The sequence below is a fragment of the Cervus canadensis genome, chromosome 12 (genome assembly GCF_019320065.1).
Source record: "Cervus canadensis isolate Bull #8, Minnesota chromosome 12, ASM1932006v1, whole genome shotgun sequence".
Classification (NCBI taxonomy): Eukaryota; Metazoa; Chordata; class Mammalia; order Artiodactyla; family Cervidae; genus Cervus; species Cervus canadensis.
The window spans coordinates 33,225,184-33,244,074 of record NC_057397.1 but is presented as its reverse complement, the minus strand read 5'-3'; positions in this window follow the sequence as shown (position 1 = coordinate 33,244,074).

Here is an 18,891-nt window from a genome sequence, read left to right as displayed (position 1 = left end):
GCAGACACTAACACATTTTAAATGAACTAAACTTACAATTAAAAAAAAATCCAATCTTTATGTAGCATCAAAAAAATGCATCTTGATTCCAACATTTTTATCATTAAAGAGGGAGGTCAACATATTGCTTTATTTTATTGTTCCTTTATTTTAGTATTTGTAATTCTGTATGGTAAAATTTTTTAGTCAGAGGATAATTGCTTCACCATGTTGTGTTAGCTTCTACTGTAAAACAACTGTATCCATACATATATATATATATATATATATATATATATATATATCCCCTCTCCCTTGAGGCTCCCTCCCACCATCCCCTCCATCCCACCCCTCTAGGTCATCACAGAGCACTCAGCTGAGCCCCCTGTGTTATCTAACAGCCAGAATACAAGAAGTAAGATATTTATCATATGCTGCAAAGCAGAAAACCAACCCCCAAACCAAGATAGCTGCAGTCTCCTAGAATGTCCCTCTATTATATTTTAGATACGCTGTTTACTAACACTGCGCTTTTTTTCTTCCCTTGTTTCCAGCATAACCAGTTCATTGGGTTGGGGGGGCCAGAAGTGGAGGGGGCAGGGGAGGCACAGACAAGCAAACATTTTGTAAGTGATGCATAGCATGAAGTCAGCCTGCATGAATTTAATTCGCTGTGGCAGTGCAACAATACTGAAAGGGTGTGCTCAATCAGAGTCCTTTTGGATTGTTTCTGACCAAGTAACCTGAGGAGAGTTTCCTCATAAAGCTGCCTTTTTCACACAGCCGGAATTTTGAATCCCACCTGTAAATCACAGATGTCTATGGGGATTTGCCCGTCTTTTCCCTCTCCATCTCTTTTATCTCTACCCCCCCCTTTTTTTTGTAATTTGTGAAGATAAAATAGTCTTCATAATTCTTTTATGTGAAAGAAGTTTTGGTTGCTCTGTCCTGAAAGAGGCACATCAATTTTGATCAACAATTTGTTCCCTGAAACTCAATCTCAGAGATATTTACCCTACCTCTTGCTTGAAAAGAAAAAATGCCACCTGAAATTCCTTGTCTATAAGAATCAACACTGATGTTATTTTAAATTAGGATTTAGCACTAACTTTATGAACCTAACCTAGACAGGTGTATGCTATATACACAGATGACTACCTACATTGTTTAGTTTTCTTAAACAACTTGTAATTATTTCTCTGACTAAATATAAAAATGAGATTCAACTGGTGTTAATGCAAATATATATTATAAAATCACCCTGCTCTATCAGTTTGCATTGGGATCAATGTATTTGTATTTGTGTCTCAAGTAAATTTTAGGTTGAAGTTATGAAGTGTTTTGACTTTGGATCACAGAATCAAGCTGTTTAAAAAGCACATATATACATACACACACACACACACAACGTACAACATGGTAGTATTTACCATGGAAACAATTTAAATGTCTACTTCAGATTGGTTAATAAACTATGATATGTCCACACAACAGACTACCATTGAGCCACCAAACATAAAAATATAGAACAGGGGATGTCCCTGGTGATCCAGTGGTTAGGACGCCATGCTTCCACTGCAGGGGGCACAGGTTCGATCCCTCGTCAGGCAACTAAGATCCTACATTCCATGCGGCCAATAAATAAATTCTAAACATAAAAATCTTGTGTTAAATTTTAAAAATGTAGAACAATATTCAAAGACATGAAAAGATCACCAGCACCACAAACGAGAGAACACTAACAATTGCAAAGGAATATATACAATATCCCATTTCCATTAAAAAATATATAGATCCTTACACTTGCATAGGATCAAAGTCAGAGTCACTGCCTCTCAGTGGTTAGATTAGAAGTGTTTGTCTTAGTCAGTCCCAGACCTCACCCCCATACCCAAATTTTACAGAGAATGGCATGAACTTTTTAAAAAGGTTATTTTTCAATAGTAATTAGTTTTATAACCAAGACTGAGAGAGCTAGAGAGGCCCCACTAGCAAAAGGCCCACTCACATAGATCATAAGTACAGGACAGCCAAAGCCGCTGAACCCAAAAGCTAACCTCAAAAGCTTAGAAATGAGTTAAAATGTGTGCCAAGCCGTGATATTCACTAAGTTGAAAGGAGACTGGCTGCATTACTTGTGAGACAACATGATTACTGCAGGCCTAGCGCTCCTCTCACTCTCTTAGATATCCCCAAGGCATCCCCTTGAATCACTCTCTGGGACTTGGGTCCAGAAAAAGCGAGTGCAGAGTGCCACGAATGTATCATGTTCTTAACCTAACAGAAACACTGTTTGTCTTTATTCGTGATGACCATTTTGATAAGCTTTGTGTGTCCAAGGCATACTATAAATTTCTTTGTCAAACAGCTACAATTGTAATAAAATAAGCACACAAATATGGAATAAATTACATCTTAAAATGTTCCTTTTGGGGAAAAAAACTTTTACAAGACACATTTAGCATGACAGAAAAAAAGGAAAGAAGGGAGAAGGGATGGGGGAGAAATAAAGACCTTAAAGAAAAGAAAGGTAAAGAGGAAATAAAATTTTAAAAAAATAAGATAACTAGAGATGAGATTAGCATACCATAATATCCCATACACTTGGAGAAAATGAGCCACAAATTTATATCTAAGCTTTGTAGTAACCAATGCCACAAATGAAACACAATTTTGTAATTCATAGTATGTTTAAGATAAAAGCAGCAGAAACAAGAGGGCAATTTCTCCCATGATCCCTTAATAAGAAACACTTTTGTTGTTGCTGTTTAGTTGATAAGTAGTGTCTGACTCTTTTGCAACCCCATGGACTGTAGCCCTTCAGGCTTCTCTGTCCATGAGATTTTCCAGGCAAGAATACTGGAGCGTGTTGCCATTTCCTTTCCCACAGTTTTATCTTCCCCACCCAGAGATCGAACCCAGGCTTCCTGCATTGGCAGGCAGATTCTTTACCACTGAGCCACCAGGGAAGCCCAGTAAGCAGCACTATGGGATGTAATAAGGCTAAATTCTCAACACCACCCACTACAGTACACGCCTGCCTTACGGAGATGTTTCTCACAAGGGTCACAGAGTAGTCTGACAGCGCCACACAATTCAGTTTACATCAGCAGCTCAGAGGATGGAAAAGTTAACACAGTGGGCCAGGTTCCTGGCTCAGTGATGCTTCATCTTAGGATGTGTGTTTTCATTTCCAGAAATGCAGGTATGACATAGCTTTTTCAGTGCTCCAGTATTAATTCTGTCAACCCGACTTTGAAAATAGTGCTGCAGTGAACTTGATATATCCTTCCCTTATACTCCTACTTACAGTTCAAAGCAGACCTGTGTGTTTTAAGTTAGTGCACTAAATGAATTGTATCCTTTTTCATTAATTCATTCAATTAATTAAGTTAATTCAACAAATACTTCTTGAATACTTACTTCATAGACGTATGTTTGCATGGTAGGATGACAGAGGTGACCGAAGCAGGCTTGGCCATGATAGGGTCCTCATGAAAATGACAAATCAGTCTAGAGTTACATCAGCACCATGATGTTTGGGGTTGGATAACTATTTGTTGGAGGAGGGGACCTGTCCTGGGCAGGGTAGGAGGTTTGGCTACATCCCTGGTTTCCATCTCCTACATCCCAGGAGCCACACCCCCAGTTGTGACAGGCAAAACTATCTCCAGATGTTGCCAAATATCCCCTGCAGAACCACTGGTCTAGAAAGCACTGACCCTAAGAAACAACAATGAATCAGTTCAGAGAGAGGAAGCAGGGGTGCTGAGAGGATGTAAAGAAGAGGAACTAACCCAGTCCTGTATCCAATGAAGGCCTCCTTGAGAAGGTTAAGTTTAAAAGCTCCTGGAGACAGATGTCTAAAAACGGTTACTCCAGAGAAGTGAACTGGGATATGTATATGGACGGGGCCAAGCTCTTCCTCAAAACACCATTAGAAACAACTCTACACATACTCCATCCAAAGCCAAGAGTGGCATGTAAAAGGCACTGAAAAGACCATTCAAACAAACAAATAAACAAATTAAAAATCAGCCAGTCACACCCTAAGAGTAATGGAACCTCTGTTGTCCTTTCTAAGAGACCATCCATCCATCACATGTTCAGTTGTGTCTGATGTACGTGTCTCCATGTACTGCCAGACTCCTCTGTGCAGGGGATTTCCTAGGCAAGGATACTGGAATCGGTTGCCATTTCCTCCTCCAGGGAATCTTCCTGACCCAGGGATCGAACCTACATCTCTAGTGTTTCTTACACTGTAGGCAATTCTTTACCACTTGAGCTATCAGGGAAGCCCCTTCTAAGATAAAACAATCCCAAACTGAACCAGTAACTGACTGAATTTAGTGGCGAGTTGTTAGCTGTGGCCCAGTTAAATGTTGGAACCAAAGAACTAATATATAAATCATACCGTAGGGAGTTATTCAACCTCACTGAGAGAGATGTTTTTCCTTAGAATCATAACATTAAACAAAACTTTTTGCAAAGCAATTACACCAATTAAAATCAAACATCCAGTAACCAGACTGGATGGTTTATTTAGAAGAAAATAAAGACTCTAATACTTTTATTCTCTTCCTATGTTTCTTGCTTTCTCCTCCAAATGACACCCTAACAATAGGGTCAAATAGGACTGACTCTTTAGTGTTATCAAATGTATTATTTTCATCATCTTCCCCTCTTTTTAATTGATAAACTGAGGGTCAAAACTTAAATTTTTCCAAGGTTGCAGACTGTAATTAGCCAAGCCAAGAGTGAAACCTGTGTCTTCTGACTCTACACCAAAGTGTCGATAGAGGAAAAACAGCAGGATATGCTTTGGGGAAAGGAAGGATGGGTAGAAGATGTGAGAAAGACTATAACAGCACTGGGCATAGATCCAAAAGGAAGGAGAGAGCAAAGCAGATGTTTCCTCAACCCCATCCTGTAGGTCCTCCCAGAACACCTTCCATTTGATCAAAAAGGGAATGGTAATGAAGGGTACTTTTAATATGGTAGACACTTTATAGTTTGGAGAAGGAAATGGCAACCCACTCCAGTATTCTGCCTGGGAAATCCCATGGACAGAAAGCCTGGCAGGCTACAGTCCTTAAGGTTGCAAGAGTCAGACATGACTTAGCAATTAAACTACCACCCAACCACACCTCTCTAATCCTTACAACAACTCTGTAGAACAGGTCCCCCTGAACCTTATGAATCACCTGGGGATCTTGTTAGATCTAATGCATATTCTACACCAGCAGGGCTGGGATATGGGCTGAAAATTTACACTATACACACAAATGTCCACATAGTCAAAACTATGGTTTTTCTAGTAGTCATGTATGGATGTGAGAGTTCGACCATAAAAGCTGAGTGCCAAAGAATTGATGCTTTGAGTTGTGGTACTATAAAAGACTCTTGAGGGTTCCTTGGACTGCAGAGAGAACAAACCAGTCAATCCTAAAGGAAACCAATCCTGAATATTCATTAGAAGGTCTATTGCTGAAGCTCCAACACTTTGGCCACCTGATGTGAAGAGCCAAATCATTGAAGACCCTGATGCTGAGAAATACTGAAGGCAAAAGGAGAAGGTGGCAGAGGTTGAGATGGTTATATAACATCACTGACTCAATGGACATGAATTTGAGCAAACTCTAGGAGATAGCAGAGGACAGAGGCGCCTGGTGTGCAGCAGTCCACGGGGTCACAGAGAGTTGGACGCGACTTAGTGACTAAACAGCAACCAAGCATCACACTCCCAGGTGATGCTGATACAGCTGGTGCTGGAACACAGACCACACCCTCAGTGGCAGGTACTTTCATGGGGCGCATAAGAACTCACTTAAGAGGTGAGTTAGACTCATGAGGAGCTTAAGAACTCACTTAAGAGGTGAGTTCAAATGCATGATCCTGGGCCCCATCCCCAGAGATGCTCATGCAGGTCTACAGTAGAGTCTAGCATTCCTCTGGTTATGAGTACTCCAGGTCATTCCAATCCAGTAGTCTAATGGACTATGGAGTTCAGCAGATTTGGACTAAAATATTGGTTTCATGACTTGCCAGCTATAAGAAAGGATCTTGAGCTAATTAAAACTTCTGAGCTCTGGTTTCCCCCATTTGGAAAATGGGGATAAATAAATATACCTCATTAGATGGAGAAGGAAATGGCAACCCACTCCAGTATTCTTGCCTGGAAAATACCAGGGACAGAGGAGCCTGGTGGGCTGCTGTCTATGGGGTCACATAGTCGGACACGACTGAGGCAACTTAGCAGTAGCAGCATTAGATTGCACAGATGATTAAACACAATTATCTTTGCAAAATAACTAGCACATTACAGGGATTTGGGAAGACACAGTGATTGTAATGGTACTGATATGATCATGAAGATATTCATTTTATAGATGACAAGCTCAGGTGCAGGGGGTAAAATCACGTATTTGAGCAACTAAGCAAAATTTGAACCCAGATCCAGTTCCAAAGCCATGTTCATTTCACTGCATCAGATCACAGGGACCAAGTTTTAGACAGTCACCTGCATTTATGGAAATTGTTCAGATCACTCCTTCTTCTGCCCCTATGCTATTAGTTCTGCCAAGCTCTCCCCTACTAGACATTGTTTTTTGCTTCTTCTCTTGTAACATTCCCTCCCTCACCCCAATCCTAAGGATTCTCCAAAGACTTTCTGCTTCTCCTGCCCTTGGACTCCTGGGGCAAGATCTTCCTCCCAACCTGCTTACCCAGTTCAAGGGTGAACTTGTACATATAGAAAAAGATGACAGGTAAAACAAAAATCTAATTTTGAAGATGTGCACACTGAGATTTGCATCTCAGTGTGATGTCCATGCCCTGCCTTTTACCCCTCTTGGATCTCATTGGGAAATTTTATTTTTTAATGAACAATTCTTGAGAGGATGTCAATCACAGCTATAAAACATCTAGGCGAGAGTGTCAATATAGAATTATTTACCCATTGCACTCCAATACACGTGGGAGGAATACCAAATATATTATTGAGATAACACAATCCCATAAAATACATGAGAAGAGAAGCCACAGACTTACATTACTACTGCTCTGGCTGAAAAGATATTTCGTGGAGGACCGAAACACTTCAAAATGTTAGGAAATACTCAGGATCCTAAATAAGCAAATTGTTTTAGCATTTCTGTTCCAAGCAATAACAGTCAATGGCTGTGTGGAGATTATTTTCAGTTGAGATTTTATGGGAAAACTATAACTGGAAATAAAAGGAATATTCTAGCCATAAACATGACGTATCTCTTGTTGCACATGTTGGTGATGACAGTGAATGAGATCTCCAAGCAATGTAAGAGTTATGATGTGTGGTGTCAGCATAATAAAGTAAGACTTTTCCCTCTCAAAGGTCAATTCTTGAGCTTCATAAAGATGTACAGAATTTCATAGCCTGAAAACTATGTTAAGGGGACACTGAAACCAGATGGCAAAAGAGTTTTAAGAAAGAAAAAGAGAGCCTTATGCCCCAGCCTTAATTCACTGCAGCACAAATCAGTGTTTGAAACTGGCTCTTCTCTCCAAGTCTTTTTTTTTTTTTTAAAAGTTCATCGACATGAATTCTCCTGAAGAATGTGTCTACACTGAAAAAACACATGGAGAGTTGAGCCGTCATCTTAAATAGCCCGCATCGATCATTCTGTTTTTTCTTTACTAGGTACAAATTTATAAGGCTACTCACGTTATTTAAGTGGCCTTTAGCCTCCATTTTTCTTTCCCTATACTGATAGAAAGTATATGACCAAGGATGGAAAAAATGCAGTAGACAGAGGTCAGTTGGACTGAAATAAGATGTCTCCTCAGCTAGAAGAGATCCACGGTTAACTTTGGGCTTCACAAGCACACAGCCTGCTTAAATCTGTTGTTTACAAGGTATTGATCTGGCCAAGTTACTTACCTAACTGAAGTCTCTAAACCTCAGTTTTTTTCATTTGTAAAATAGCAATAATAATCCCCTCTAACAGGGTTGCTGTCATTACTAAACAACATAATAGATGTGAAAGACTTGGGATGTTTAATTCATAGAGAATCATTTTTTACATGTACATAACCATTTTAGAGATAATTCACATGCCATGCAATTGACCCCTTTAAGGTGTAAAAGTAAATATCTTTTAATATGTTCACATATTTCAAGTTATGCAACCATCATCCATTAATTTTTGAACATTTTCACTCAAAAAAAGCTGTCTTTATTAGTGATTATTCCCTATTTCCCCACAATCCTCCCCTCCCTTGCCCTCCCATTCTCCCACCCTGCAGCCCCAGGCAACCACTAATCTTTCTGTCTATAGATTTGCCTATCTTGTACCTTTTATACAAATGGAATTGTGTAACCCATGACTGGGTACTTGCCCTTAAAATTGTTTTCCAAGTTCAACCAATTTGCAGCATGTATTAGAATTTTACTTCTTTACATCGAGGATTAACATTCCAATGCATGGATGTAGCAAATTTCATCTATTCATTCAGTAGCTAACAGAAAATTGAGTTGTTTCCACTTTGGGGGGCCTATAAAGCCACTCTGAACATTCATTACATCATCAGATCCAGAAATAAAAGATTATACATTACAACCAAGTGGGATTTAGCCCATGAATGTAAGATTAGTTTAACATTGAAATAGCAATTTATATAATATACCATATCAATAAAAGGCAAATCTCATTATCATGTAGGGAAGCACTTGACAAATCCAATATCTCTTGTGATTAAAACACTCAAACTAGGAGGGAACTTCAACCTGCTAAAGAGCATCTCCAAAAAACCCACAGCAAATATAATACTTAATGATGAAGAGACTGATCTATCCCCGAGATTATGAACATGACAAGTATGTTCATTTTTGCCACTTTGATTCAACATCTTACTAGAGGTTCTAACCAGGGATATTAGGTAAGAAAATGAAATAAAAGGCATTCAGATTGGAAAGAAAGCAGTAAAACACTTTCACTTTGCATACAACATAATTTTCTACACAGAAAAGTTCTAAAGAAGCTACTGAAATCCATTAAAAGGAATAAATGAGTTCAGCAAGATCTCAGGGTAAAAGATTGATATGTAAATATTGGTTATATTTCTATACATTGGATTTTATCCTTTTGATGCTATTATAAATAGAATTGATTGTTCATTGCCAAAGGAATAAATTAATAAAGCACAAATCTTATATACTTTGAAAACTGTAAGTTTTCATTGAAAGAAATTCAAAAAATGGCTTAAATGTCTCCAATTAAAATTTAAAATTTTTTAATAATTTTAAATAAATGGAAAGATATCTCATATTCAAGGATCAGAAGACTTATTATTGTTAAGATGTTACTACTTCCCAAATTGATTTAAGAGATTAAACACAATCCTTATCAAAATCCCAGCTTACTTTTCTTGCAGAAATTGGCAAGCTCATCCTAGAATTCATTTGGAAATATAAGGGACCCAGAAGAGGCAAAAGTTAGAAAATTTGGATTACAAAAGTTTCTATTTCAAAAATGAAACTACTACTGTGAAGCTACAGTAGTCAACACTGTAGATCATGTTTGTACAGTAGTCTACAAACATGTAGATCAATTAAAAATTCAGGAATATACCTCTACATTTAGTATATATTCATTATTTTTAACAAAATTGTCAAGACAATTTAGTGGACAAAAGAATGTTCTTTTCAGTTCTTTTCAGTTGTGCTCAGACAGCTGGATATCTACATGCAAAAGTATGAAGCTGGACCACTACCTCACACCATACACAAAAAAATTTACTCAAAATGGATCACAGACCAAAGTGTAAAAACTACGGGTATTAAATTCTTTGAAAAAAACTCAGGAGTATTTACAGGACCATGGGTTAAGCAATGATTTCTTAGATATGACAGCAAAAACAAGCAATAAGAAAAAATAAATTGTATCTAATCAAAATTTAAAACTTTTGTGCTTTACAGGAAACTGAGAAAACCCATAGAATGGGAGGAAACATTAGCTTGCAAGTATCTAGACTACTCGAAGAACATAACTCAATAATAAAATACCAGCTAAAAAATGGGCAAAGTGTCAAAACAGACATTTCTTCAAACATATACAAGTGACTAACAACACAAAAAGATGCTCAACATCAGTAACCATAAGGGAAATGCAAATAAAAACCACAGTGAAATAACACTTCCTACCCCCTAGAACAGCTAGAATTAACAAATGTGGATGAAATTGTGGGAAAATTGGAGTGCTCCTACATTGCTGGTGGAAATATAAAATGGTATGACCACTTTGGAAACATTTTGACTGTTCCTCTAAAGCAGCAGTCCCCAACCTTTTTGGCACCAGGGACCGGTTTCATGGGAGACAATTTTTCCATGGACAGGAGCAGTGGGGGATGGTTTTAGAATGATTCAAGTGCATTACATTTACTGTGCACTTATTTCTAATCTGACAGGAGGTACCAGTCCATGGCCTACAGGTTGGGGACCCCTGCTCTAAAAGTTAAACAGAGAGTTACAGTAAGCCCCAGCAATTCTGCTACACTCCGCTTCCTCCATGGTACATGGCTCTGTTCTTATCCTCATCTCTGTGTTGTTGGACTCACTACTAATGACTTTTTCTTAGTTCATATTTTTACCTCTTTCATGCCCTTGGCAAGGCTGGAAATTATTTCCCAAACCACGCTTCCTGAGTTATCTTCCCTTAAGAAGACAAAGGCATCCTGTTTTGGACAACCATTTTCAATGACCTCCAACCCACAGGACTTTTTTAGGTGTTGCTCGTCCTCATTATCTGCTACGTGGGAGTTTTATGAGGAAGGTGGAAACTGATCTCCTAACAGATTAGTGCTACCTATTGATAGCACCTGCCCCTTCTACCACTAGGCAACTCTAAGAGTCTTTGTTGATGATCACCCTATCAGTATTCTTACTGTGACCTTTCCCAACCTTTCCCAACCTTTCCAGTGCTCCTCAAATGGCCAACCATTTCCACTTCATTCTCAGCAACTTTTACTGATAAAAATGGCAAAAACCACTACAATATTGTAAAGTAATTAGCCTCCAACTAGTAAAAATAAATGAAAAAAAAAGTAAGTTATTTAACACAAACTCTTCCAAGTTTGTTTCAGACCTTGGCTTCCTCATCAACCGTGCTCATCAGTCTCCTACTGACTTGATGCTAGGTACCTTAAGGTCATGGATTGTGGTATTTTTCATGGTGATTTATTCACCTCACCCGGTGCTTTGCACTTAGGAGACAGTTAACCATGGACTGCATCAACGAATAAATGAACAAACAAATATACAACAGCTGAAAGAAAATGTTTATCATGTAAATTCAAGACCCCATCTATTTCACTGATATGCCAATCCACAAGCCTCATTTAATACAGCTGAAAGATGGGCCCAAACCACATTCCACCACATTCTACAACACTCACCCTCAGTCTAGCAGCAACGCTAACCTGGTTGTGAAGTGAGAACAGGGACTGTATTTCCAGTGGTGTCATTTCAGAGACTTAAGCCACAACTCTTTTGGCTGAAAAATAGTTCCTTGCAGTTGTTCACAGAAGTTATTTAGACAATTTTAAAGTGTGTTTCAATAACGTCAATGTCAGTTATCCACTGCTTTCCCTAAGATTTCTATCAAACTCCAGTGAATAACCCTGGTTTCTTGTGAGGATATTTTGAGAACTATAACAGTTTTCAGGAGAGATAGGCTTCCCTTTCTCTCCTCCCTCCCCTCCCCACCTGAATGCCCATTGAAAACACATTTTAATAATGTCACTTGCTTAATAAAAGACCATATTTAGCTATTTGCAAAATAAGCTTCAACTCATTCTCATGGTTTTGATATCTTTGCCACCGCCAGGACCCCTAGCACATTCCCTGAAACCTCAAAAAACCACCAGACCCTCTCCAGCAGATCCAGAAAAGACGGTACAGGCGGGGGCCCATTTCTCCCTCAGAAATCAAATTTGAAGTAACACCACCATTTACTTGTCAGCATATTTAACTTCCTACTCAAGCGCGTGACCCCAGTCACCAGGTCAGACAGGCTCCGTAGCTGGCACCTCTGAAAGCAGAAGGTACTCACCTGTGTCTGCTGCCCAGGAGGCCAGGTCACCACGGTGGTGACAAGGGGAAGATTGATGGCTGCAAAAGCGGCGGGTTCCCAGCAGCCAGACTGCCAGGCAGGGGACTCTGGCTGGGCAGGCTCTCCTGTAGTTATCCCTCCTATAGTTTATGATTTGGCACACTGGCTCTTTCCATTTGGCAGCAGTGCAAAGGGCGTATTGATCTTCGAAAGCCACTTTGGCTGTTAAAGGAAACAAAATCAGTCTCTGGATGGATTTCTCCTCATAATGCATTTGTTCTTCACCTTGGATATTGGCAGGGCTGGGTCAGCCGAGGAACTCAGCCTACCGTGAGCCTTTGACAACAGAAAGACTCTTCCACTTAAACTGAAAGTGATTTAGAGGAAGGGAAAGACGCCAAGCAATGGTCCATTGTTGGGGGTGGGGGGCGCTTCTTAAGAAGACGCTCCTGAATCATGACGTTGCCCTCTAGTTTGGGTGAGGGGGACTTGAGATTTATTTATTGCTTCTGCTGGTTCCATCAAAGAGTTTTTCCATCAAAGAGTTTTTCAGGCCTCCTGATCGATCCTTAGAGATTTCCAATCCACTCTTAAATGGGTTGCCATTTCCTTCTCCAGGAGATCTTCCGGACCCAGGGATCAAACTTGGGTCTCCCACATTGCAGGCAGACTGTTTACCATCTGAGCCACACAAATAGAAGCAATATTGTAACAAATCAATAAAGGCATTTTAAAAAAGGTCCACATCAAAAAAATACAATATTTCTAAAGTACCAATGATTAATCTGGCATCATTTACAAGTCAGCTTTCTCCACTAGATTGTGATTTCTTTGCAGTCAGGCTCTCTTACTCATTTGGTGCCTGATAGCAGAGGGTACTCAATTTGTTGGCAGAATAAATAAATGATATAAATAAGTGAACTTGTAAAAATTATGTAGAATTTAGGAATAAAGTCTTCAAAACTGGGGAGACCAGCAGCCTCTAACAAGTGCTCTGTGCTGTGTTCAGTCATGGCCAACTCTTTGCAACCGCATGGACTCTAGCCTGCCAGGCTCCTCTGTCCATGGGGAATCTCCAGGCAAGAATACTGGAGTGAGTTGCCATGCCCTCCGCCAGGGGATTTTCGCAACACAGGGATTGAACCCGTGTCTCTTGTGTTGGCAGGCAGATTGTTTACCACTGTGCCACCTGGGAAGCCCAGCCCTTACTCACAAGAGTAACATCTAAGAGAACCACACATGAATCACTTGGCATTACTGCAGACCAGACGCATCTCCTTCAGTTTAAACAGAATGGTCCTGCTACAGGAGGCACTAATAACAAGCTCTATCTGGTTCTCACCAGGGAATATGAGCATCAGTGAGAAATACCCTTGAGTTCTCTCTCCTGGACCTTTGTTTCAAAAAGACCCTAAAGTCAGCAAGTAAATTATGTGTCCATTTTACATATTTTTTAAGGGCCCAGTGGATTTTAACTTTATCTTGGAAAAATATCCAACCGTTGGATGAAAGAGAAGAGAATCTAACAAAATTAACTACTTAGGCCTAATTCTGAAGCCATTAGTTTAAATAGGTTCACCTGCATTTCTTAGTCCCTTAACAAATTCTTGATACAATAAAAGGGGCAGTATACATCCATCCCCCACAACAAGCAGAAAAGGGTAGATAAACAGTGACAAGAAGCAACCACATTGCCCTAACTTTTCCTAGAAATCATTTGTTAATAGTTAGATTATTTTCTTTGAATGGTTATGTTTGCTGCACCTAAAAAAGCAGATTGAATAGCAGCCAGGTGAAATAAGCTATGGCCTGTGCAGGACATATGTTAAAATTTGACCCCATTTTTTTTGGTATTTATTATCACCAGCTTAAACTCACACTGCCAAAGAGCCATTCATTGAGAATAAGTCAGTTGACAGCTATAAGGTACGTTTGCAAGGGTTTTCATGATTTACTTGTAATACGTGCTGAATACACACCATCCCCCATTTCCTGGAGTTTAATGCAGGAGAAAGGAACTGTACTGAAATGAAAAATCAATCATTTTAGAGGCAAAAGGTAACTTTCTTTGAGAGCATAAATAAGTGCTGCTCAGCACTCCAATGTGTTGAAAAATCGTTCCTCAGTATCAATGGCCATCTTTGTGGAGAATTATAGAAGCTTTGGACCTTGTTAATAGACCTGAAAATCTACAGAAGCTTCAAGTCTCCCTAATCACCATTTCCATAAACCTATGGGCTTCCCAGGTGGCACAGAGGTAAAGAATCTGCCTGCCAGTGCAGGAAACACAAGAGACGTGGGTTCCATCCCTGAGTAGGGAAGATCCTCTAGAGAAGGAAATGGGAACACACTCTAGAATCAGCCTGGCATACTACAGTCCATGGGGTCGCAAAGAGCTGGACTCAACTGAGTGAATGAGCACACATGGAATGACTAGCATGCAATACTTTTCTCAGGCGATCCCGAACTTCTTTAGCATCACTCCTTCCAGTCCATTTTAGCTCACTCAAGCCTGATAGTGAGCCATCATTTCAGTGCTGGGGTGGGGATTGAAGAGTTTACGCTGAAGTGCAACATTCAAACAGTTGAGAACCCAAAATAGTCACAGGTAAGGACCAATTAATTTTCTGGCTCATTTTAACAATGAAACAAGAATCCATTGTTGATCTTACCTTCCCCACCCTCAAGCTAGGCTTTGATGATATTTTCCCTAGAACTTCAATTACCCTTTCTCAGTTGCTGCTATAACCTCTTGGTCTTAACCATTCTTGCCCTTCAAACCTGCTTGATTCCTTCCATAGAAAATACAAAAACACAAAACATTTTCTTCCACCCACTCTACCTACCTCTGAAGTGAAGTGAAGTTAAAGTTGTTCAGTTGTGGCCAACTCTTTGCAACCCCATGGACTATACAGTCCATGGAATTCTCCAGGCCAGAATACTGGAGTGGGCAGCCTTTGCCTTCTCCAGGGGATCTTCCCAACCCAGGGATTGAACCCAGGTGTCCCACATTGCAGGTGGATTCTTTACCAGCTGAGCCACAAACCTACCTCTAATTCTTGGCAATCTGCCTTTCCCCCTCCCTACCACCATTTTGGAAGAATGTTCTATATTCCTGTTCTACTCCTTATATTCTACTTCTTCCCCAGCCCCTGGACTCTGGTTTCACTACCATATGCCTGCCCTGTGTAGCTTTCTAAAAATTCAGATTACACATGTTCAGGTCCCTCTTTCAGAAAACCCAGTTTAGTACATCTGGGCTAGGAATAAGAAATTCCTTTGGTTTTAAATCTCCATAGGAGGATTGAGAAGAATGGCCTTTGACCTCTGCAATCTAACTTCCACCCTTATCATGATTTTCTCTTTTGAGCATCCCTGATAACCTCTTGGTCACCAAGTTCAATGTTTTTTTTCCTGGGTGCTCATCTTCCTGTAGCATCAGCTCTACTGAATCCACTCTCCAGAAATGAGTAAAATAAGACTCTCTTCTTCTTTGTCTTTTCTATGTCTTCTTCCCCAACAAGGACAGCTACTGAAGATATTCTTTAACACTTCATCCCCAGCTTTCCTTTTCTATGTACACCCTTGGCAGAGGCAACCTCAGCACTCATAAGTATCCAGGTTTCTAAGTTCCAGTTCTGCTTTTCCTACTGTCAAAAGCAGAGCACATAGTCAGAATTTCCAGGTGGCACTAGTGGTAATGAATCCACCTGCAATGCAGGAGACATAAGAGATGTAGGTTTGATCTCTAGGTCAGGAAGATCTCCTGGAGAAGGGCATGGCAACCCACTCTAGTATTATTGTCTGGAGAATCCCTTGGACAGAGGAGCCTGGTGGGCTACAGTCTATAGGGTCACAAAGAGCTGGACATGACTAAAGTGACTTAGCATGCACACATGAGACCACTACAAGGAAAGGTATGAAAACTTGAGTTTTCAATCCTTCCTGAACACTGGATATATTTACAAAACTTATTGAAAATTCATACATGCAGATCCCACTGGCAGAAATTGATTCTGTAGGTCTGGTTTGAAACCCTGTCTATAGCTTGTATATTTCTCAAAGGTGCAGAGATAATTGCTATGTGCCCCAAAGTTTCAAAACCCTGCTACATATTGGGATCTGAAGTTCAGCAACATTTACCCTGAAAGATTCCAACAATCAAGGAAAAAATGTGTCATTCCTTGAACTACCAACAGCAAATATGATTCACCATGTCAGGAGCAGCATCAGAGAATAAATCTAAGTTTACCCAGATGATACCAGGGTGCAGGTTTCCTGAATACAACCAGACTCTTTTCTTCCTTTTAAGGTCAGGCTCAGGATATTGCTCCAGCCAAACAAATCTAACTGCAAAACCTCAAAGACTAATGGAGCTCCTTAATTAAATTTTATCAAGGATAAATAGGTGACATGTCATCATATATATACAGCAGGGGTCTCCAACCTCTGAGCCAGGGATCAGTTGTTGTTTTCGTTTAGTTGCTGTCATGTCTGACTCCTTGCAACCCCATGGACTACAGCACACTAGGCTTCCCTGTCCTTCACCATCTCTATGAGCTTGCTCAAATTCATGTCCCTTGAGTTGGTGATGCTATCCAACCATCTCATCCTCTGTTACCCCCTTATCCTCTTGTCAAACCATGGACCAGTACCTCCTGTCAGATCAGAGGCAATATTAGATTATAAAGTACACAATAAAAGCAATGTGCTTAAATCATCTCCAAACCATCTCCTCCATCCCTAGTCCATTGAAAAATTGTCTTCCACAAAATCAGTCCCTGGTGCCAAAACTGTTGGGGACCACTGATGTATAGCAAAATTTGATTTTAAAAATCTTCTTTAAAAGGGAACACTCCTACACTGTTGGTGGGAATGTCAGTTGGTACAGCCACTATGGGAAACAATATGGAGTTTCCTCAGAAAACTAAAAATAGAACTACCATATAATCCAGCCATCCCACTCCTGGGCATATATCCCAAACAAAACTCTAATTCAAAAAGATACACGCATCCCTATGTTCATAGCAGCACTATTTATAATGGCCAAGACATAGAAACAACCTAAATGTCCATCAATGAATGGATAAAGAGGATGTGGTAAATATAGACAACGGGATTCTACTCAGCCATAAGAAAGAATGGAATAATACCATTTGGAACAACATGGATGCAAGTAGAGATTATCATACTAAGTAAATCAGAGGAAGACAAAGGTCATACAATATCACTTATGTGTAGAATCTAAACTATGACACAAATAAACCTATCTACAGAACAGAAACAGACTCATGGACATAGAAAACAGACTTGTAGTTGCCACAGTGGGGGTTAGAAGAAGGATGGAGTGAGGGCTTGAGATCAGCAGATGTACTTTTACATATAGAATGGATAAACAAGGTCCTACTATATAGCACAGAAAACTATATTCAGCATCCTCTGATAAACCATAATGGAAATGAATATTTAAAAAAGAATGTGCATACATATATATATATATAACTGAATCACTGCTGCTTACAGCAGAAATTAACACAACATCGCAAATCAGCTGTTGTTGTTCAGTTGCTAAGTTGTGTCTGACTGCTCGCAACCCCATGGACTGCAGCACACCAGGCTTCCTTGTTGTGGGAATCAACCGTACTTCAATTAAAAAAATCTTCTGTAGCACTTTAAAAGATAATTCTGTTTATTTCATTTTGACTGTGCTGGGTCTTTGTTGCTGCATGGGCTTGTCTCTAGCTTCAGAGAGTGAGGACTACTCTAGTTGTGATGCCTAGGCTTCTCACTGGGGTGGCTTCTCTTGCTGCGGAGCCCGGGCTGTGTATCACATGAGCTTCAGTATTTGTGGCACATGGGCTCAGTAGTCGCAGCTCCTGGGCCCTAGAGCACAGGCTCAATAGTTGTGACATACGCGCTTAGTTGCCTTGGGCCATGTGGGATCTTCCCAGACCAGGAATTGAACCCATGTCTTCTGCACTGGCAGGTGGATTCTTTACCACTGAGCCACCAGGGGAGCTCTTCTTTAAGAATTTTTATCCTAAGTTACACTCTGAAACAACTGCCAAAATAATCTTATTCTCCCCCTACCCCTCTACCTCTCCTTCTGTATTTTGACCATTTTTGGTGGGGACAAATCCACTTATCTTTTAAAACCATGACTTCTGAAAGCTCTCCCTCCATGGGAAACATCAGCCTACGGTGATGGCTATGGCAACCATGGCAACCATCTTTACCTGAACGCGGGTCCATTCTGTAATCCGTAGATCCCATACCTTCCCATGTATGGTATACCTTCCAGTAAAATGTCAGACCCATCAAAGGCAGCAAGTTTAAGAGAGGATTGGTAACTAGGCAATGGGCAGCTGTGAGGTCCAGAAGAGAACAATTAAGAAACATCAAAGAGTAAAACAGGATTGATTATCTATCAGGAAATGTATCCAGAGAAATTCAATGAGAAGTGATGAGTGCAGTGAAGGAATGCAAAGCTTTAAAACAAACAAACAAAAAAAATCAGAGCTGTGATGAACAGAAAGCTAAGTTGAATGGAGAAAGACAAAAGTACATAATAATATAAGAATATGCTGAGACCAATGTCCTAAAGTAACATTTGTTGCTGAAAGAAATAATCTTCCTGTCTTGGCTTGTACTCAACAACAGCCAGGACCAAATTTCATTCACCGCTCTGTAGAGCCTGGCACATAAGTGGAGGCATGAACAAATGAGTTGATTGCTGAAAGATGATCTGAACTCAGTTGTACTGCTTTTTTTTAAATATATAGTTGACCCTTGAACAACATAGGCTTGAACTGGACAGGTCCACTTA